This window comes from Varroa jacobsoni, unplaced genomic scaffold (genome assembly GCF_002532875.2).
Source record: "Varroa jacobsoni isolate VJ856 unplaced genomic scaffold, vjacob_1.0 contig01390, whole genome shotgun sequence".
NCBI lineage: Eukaryota > Metazoa > Arthropoda > Arachnida > Mesostigmata > Varroidae > Varroa > Varroa jacobsoni.
In genome coordinates, this window is record NW_019214632.1 from 80,002 (window position 1) to 86,001 (window position 6,000).

Genomic DNA, 6,000 nt, shown 5'->3' on the forward strand with positions numbered 1-6,000 from the left:
CAGTCGGATTTTAATTTCGCCCTTCGTCTGGCGTCCAGAAGCCAAACAACGGCCTTAGAGGCGTGCGACCCGGCTTTATACTAAATTTATGAATAGCGTCGCCGTCGCCGTCGCCGTCGCCGTCGCCGTCGCCGTCGCCGCCGCCGCCGCCGCCGCCACTACTACCACTAGTGCTAGTTTTGCGATCAAAAACAATCATAACAGCAAAAAACATCGCCACTACGAATCGCCAGTGCCGTTTAGAGGAAGCGTCCAAAAGGTGTATTATGTAGTAGTGTCCTGACAGAAGGTCTGGATAGTCTGTAGCTTCGCTAAATGATTGACCAGACATCAAGTTATAATAGCGGCAACCACAACAACGATAACACGTCAAGATTGACAACCTCTGACTTTTGTTGACTGTAAAGGCTTTAAGTTATTTGCATCAAATGAAATAAACGATAATAATACTGAGAATGATCACAAATATTCAATAAACTATATAGTGTACTTATCTTCCTATAGATAGACAGTAGCTAGATCTCATGAGTGTAATATAGATTTACTTTATTCGCTTACGCATCTTTACGCCAAAAGTCCCCTAAGTAAGAGTCCCCTAAGAGCAAAAATAAAATGAAATATATATATGTTAAGGAATTAATAAAAAAAAAAAAATTGTTACAATCAAAATTGGCATGTACACCTGTTCCGAAAATTCGTTCACACCGAATGCCAATGAAGTTGCCTTATACAGGCCATCCATATGTAACATTTTTCTTCCGCAGAACATTCTGTTTCATAATGTAGCCTATTCCTAAACGAGTCCTTGACTACATATTGCACTTCGTGAGACATTCGTTTAAAGCTCTGCGCTATGTCGCACTAACACTTATCAAAGGTTACGTTTTATACAAGTTTATGGTGCTTCTTTTTTGTTAGCTATTTGCGTTCTATGTAGAGCGAAGCATCCAAATCCAACATTTTCTCATGAGTGTTGTGTTTAGGACTGTATAGAGATAAGAAGCTATGAGTGTGATTTTTGACGGTTAGATTTATCCAGTCTCAAGACAGCAGTTAATTTCGAAAAAAAATCCAAATGTATCAAAAATTGCGTTTTGAGTCATTTTTTTATGAATTTCTCAACTTTTTAAATCCAAACACCGATAAGGATCTTTTGGTTTGCCTCGTTGTACGAAATCTAGCAATAAAATAAGCCGTCATTTTCGGGTAAAAGAAGCTTTTCAATTTTCATAGGGGTCCGTCCTTGATAAAAACATTGCGTAAAACTAGATCTTCGCTTGGATTTTGCAAATGACGTAGTTTCGATGCAATGAGTTTGTCACTTTATTCTAAAGGGAAGTGGCTTTTTTTTGGCTGGTCTATAAATAAATAGGTGACGCATGCATTTTTACGTTGTTCGAATTGAAACGTGTACAATATGGAAAAAATTGTGAAAGATGTTTTGTACTCGATTCCATGTACAATGGACGCACGTGCTCAATTTTCCATATGTGTCTTTGATGAAGTATAAGCATGAGGTAAAAACCAGACTGCAGTCGGAAAAGTCCAAGTTAATATTTCGCAATGTGTGCTTCTTCGTAGTAGTTAGTTCATAGTGTTCAGTGCTCCGCACAGCCACATTTGGGAAAACATTATTTTCCTTCTATTGCCGTAGTTATTGATCAATTATGTTGCGCGGCAAAATTGTACCGACTAGGTTTTCGTGTGACGTTTCAATGGCCTTTTTTCTAAGCTTCTAAAATTTCAGCCAAACTCACCGAGTCGGTAGAACGCCGCAGATGTCTAGCGAAACACTGTGCAGAAACTGCCCTTAAAAGATTAAAGAAAGCCTTACACCAAAAGCCTTAATGATCCTGTTGCAAGGAAAATGGATGTCCAATACACTGCTAATGAAATAATGTTAGTCATATTATAGGAGATTTCCATAATATGACTAACATTATTTGAAAGACTACTTCGAAAACGCTGTTCCAAAAAGTCACCGCAGCCCATCCAAAGGGGCCTCAAATAATGTAACGTGACATTGCAGCCTAATGGTTAACCTATCTCCACAGAAAATGACGAGATCTTGTATTCCCAAGATGCACTTGTCTGACCTTGAAATCAATACGCTTAAAAATATAATCACTTATTCGTTTTTGTCATGTCATACGAAATTTTGTCAGGAGTTTTGGAAAGCAGGAAACTCTACCGCGATGCCAAGATTTGTGGCCTTTTTGCCACGGCCTTCGACGAAGAAAACTAATATCATTCTTGTATAATCGTAGTTACATTCGCGAGATCTACAGCCGCTCTTTTGACACCTTAGGTCGACTACATTTTGCGCCACAGTGTTATACTAAGAATGGCCTAGAGCTCACGATCAGTAAGAAATAATCGACGGTGGCATTAAAAACCGCTATATTTAGTTGCCGGTTCTAATTCCACTGGTTTTTAAGCAATGCGCTTTCAACAATGGCGTATCGCACACACTCATTTGACCAGCACAAATCCTACCATACTTAACAGTATTGTTTGATGTAGCTGCGTCTCAAGGTTTGCGCCCTTACTTCGATCACAAGTGATATGATGCCGTAAATCAAGTGTTCTTGGAAGCGACGTAATTTTTTGCAAAAAAAGTGTACTGGATTTAAGATAATTGATATCACTATTCTAAATTATGCCTTTAGAGTGTCAATGTCTATTCTTTTCTTTTCTACGCACGAAAAAGGCTACCTATCAATAATTACAATGAATGAGCAATCAGTGATCAGTGATCAGAATTAAGCCCGATTGAGGCTTGCTTGCTTTAGAGAATCTAACGAAGCAACCATCGATTAGATCGTCTAAAAGATCCCGTGTAAACAAGGCTCCGATCTTCTGAGATGCGTCACATTACGTTGGCAGCAGGTGGACTCTTTCCTACCTTGTTCCTCGTCCCCACTGGCCTCTCTAGCCCTAAGCATCTTTCAGCATCGATGCTTTTCATGAGTATACGTGAGTCTTTTTTATTGTGGTCGTCGTCGTCATTGTTATTGTTGTTTTGTCGATCTTGTTAAAATGTGCCCTACTCCGTATCCTACTCGATACCATACAAGAGATCGCTGCCGTGCGTTTCTTCTCTGCGTGCCCCCTCTCGTAAATGCATCGACCGACGAGCACTTTCACTAGTAACGCGTGCTCCTGCAAGACGAGGACTGAGGCCGCAGCAACAGCAGGTAAGGAGTTATTTCCCGGCTGGCCACGGGCCATCGTAATGGCCGATGGCAGTCTTGTTGATGGCGGCGACGACGGCGGCGGCCATGGTGGTCGAACCGAAAGGGGTGCGGCCGCATCTAAAGGCATTGATAAGAGGACGAAGAGGTGGTCCTGTTCACCTGTCTGCGCAGATATGTTGTAACACCTAGGTGCGACTGCTCCTGAGTCCGATGCTTGGTGCTATCAACAGGGCTAGATGGGTGTCGGTCAGTCTGTCCGCGGATGTTCCGCTAATGAGGGGACACACGCCAGCCATGAAAACAGGCCTAAGCACAAGGAATGCGACGTTTTGCATGGATAAAAGAAGGCGATCGTTGTGAGCAACCAATACCCCTCGTGCTCTCCCAAGGGGGCCGTGTGGATATGCATCATCATACGATGCACTGTGCTACGAGGTTTTCAGATTTAGAAAAAGTCGCTCCTCATGTTCCGTGTTCAGCAAGGGCGCATATCACTTGTGGTTGGACTGCGCATGCCGCTAGCCAGGAGGTTAGCGTTGTACAAGCGCACTGCTTAAATCCACCTCTATTTGATCTGATAACAAAGCGTCCCACAGTAGGCTTTTCCGCCACTTTTTGTCTATGCGCTTTGTTAATCAAAGTTTTTTTATTGTCAAGCCTGGCCTCCAAATGCGGCTCAATTCGTGAATGTAGGGGTAAAAATTAACGCAAACTGTGAGTGATACATAGGTAGAATAAAGTTCTAATAAGGCTAACACAAGATCCTGTAGTTGAAAGTGCTGTAATCATATAGGCCAGATTTCAGCTCAATTAGGACGCGCTTCTAATAGGTTCTGCACAATAAAAGGCGTATAACAAATGACGTTGTAACTTCATAGGGGCTTACATTTAGGTTAGCCTAAGCAGAAGATTTAAAGTCTTACCACTTATGCGCTGTAGGTTTAATTTGAGAAGCATGAGATTTCTCTTCGCCAGTTTTACGGGGAAACTGCTTAAAGGACTCATGTTAACAAAATCGAATAAAACCACAGGCTTCCTTATTTAAAGGTTTCTATCCATGACTGAATTCAGCCTCGGGTGAGATCGACAGAATGATTAGGTATCCCTTGATATTTGATCGCAGTTATCTGTCGAATATTTCTGCCTCCCGGCGTTCCATTGCACTGAATGCAGACAATATAACTATCGATTAGTTGTTATCAATCTATCCATACTATTAAGAGTGTAGGTCCGCAGGCTTGTCCAACCAAAAACGACCCCTTAGAAGGTATGGATTAAGTGGCATGATTTTTGCGAGGAAAATGGCGCTGACTGTCGAATATTTTTGCTCTTAGGAAACAAAGTTTGATTTTTCCCATAAAGCGTAGTGTTAATTTCGTTTGTTGTCAGCCGCAGCCAACAACTTTTTCTTAATTTTTTACGTTTGAAAATTAGGAAACATCAAGGCGGTCACCAGCATTGCCCACTCTAACATTTCATCGAACGACGTTCCAAGGTCTATTCCTGCAAAAATTGTGTTGGCGGACCAGCTCTGCTCGACGAGCTGCGTACGAAGGATTGTGTTTAGACCATATTTTGGAAGCGCCGATTAGGTTTTGTAGCCACCAACACTAGCCTAGTAACTGGCTGTTATTCTTTGTAACCTCTGTTAAAAATATAACTTGCTTGTTGTCTCTATTTAACTGAAATATATTTCATGGCAAACCAGGCACGAGACGAATCTATTCTAGTCCGACCTAGACTTGTGCAGCCGCCCGATTTTCTCTGGGTCCTTAGAGGGGAGACCTGCGTAAATAAAGTTTTCTTTCCCCATAGGGCGTAATGTTAAATTAGGTAAACTATTATAACACTTCCTGACTACTTACTTGACGGTCGTTGAGAATCTTCGCTCAAACTATGCCAGTTAAGTGGAAAAAGATTGATTTGTAGCGTAATGATGTTTGCCGAACTGATTCATAATCAATGACGTATAAACTAGTTCATGAACAGCAGTTCTGTAAAATGGGTAACGTGATGAAACCTTAGTCAAGTGTACAGCCAGAGGTTAATTTCTGGGGTTCAAAAGAGCTCAGTTTTTTCTTTAGGGAGTGCGATGTATTAACGGATTAATAAGTACATTCGGATGACAAGGTGGAATAATGTTGGAATAAGGTAATAGAATAACTACATCGAACTAAAAGGGTCAGTAAGAGCCTGACCGGAGAGTTGGAACGGGAATGTTTTAGAAGGAATGTTACCAGACGCTTGTAAAAGAATAGCTTTAGAATAGACCAACAGCTTATATTAGGGTTTAGGTGCAACACCGTTCAAGTATCAGAAAAGGCAGGTGAGATAGCTACAGACTGGCAGTAGAACTGTTAGAACACACCAACGAAAGGAAGAAATACGTCCAGCAACGGGATAAACATTGCCAGTAAATTGACTGGGTCGAGAAAATGAGGTAATGAAATGGTTGCAGCGAGATAGCGAAATTAGTGTTGCAGAATTCAGTAAATGAACTACAGCTGATGTTTGACTAAGTATAGCGCGAATGCAACCTTTCTTTCGTTGGCGCTATCTGACCAACAATGGGGGGCATCGATTCTTCAATTTCCTTTTTTCGTGCTTAAAGTTTGATTGAATCATCCGGATCCGACATTCCGGATTCAGGGATTGAACGTCCGGAGGGACTGATGTGCATTACATTTCGGTGTGGGTTACAAGCAAATGTTTCCTGACAAAGTGGCAATCAGATATGCACGTGACGTCTACGTAAACGCAGGATTTTTTTTTTGCTACCAGTCGAGAAATTTCAACGAGCTAA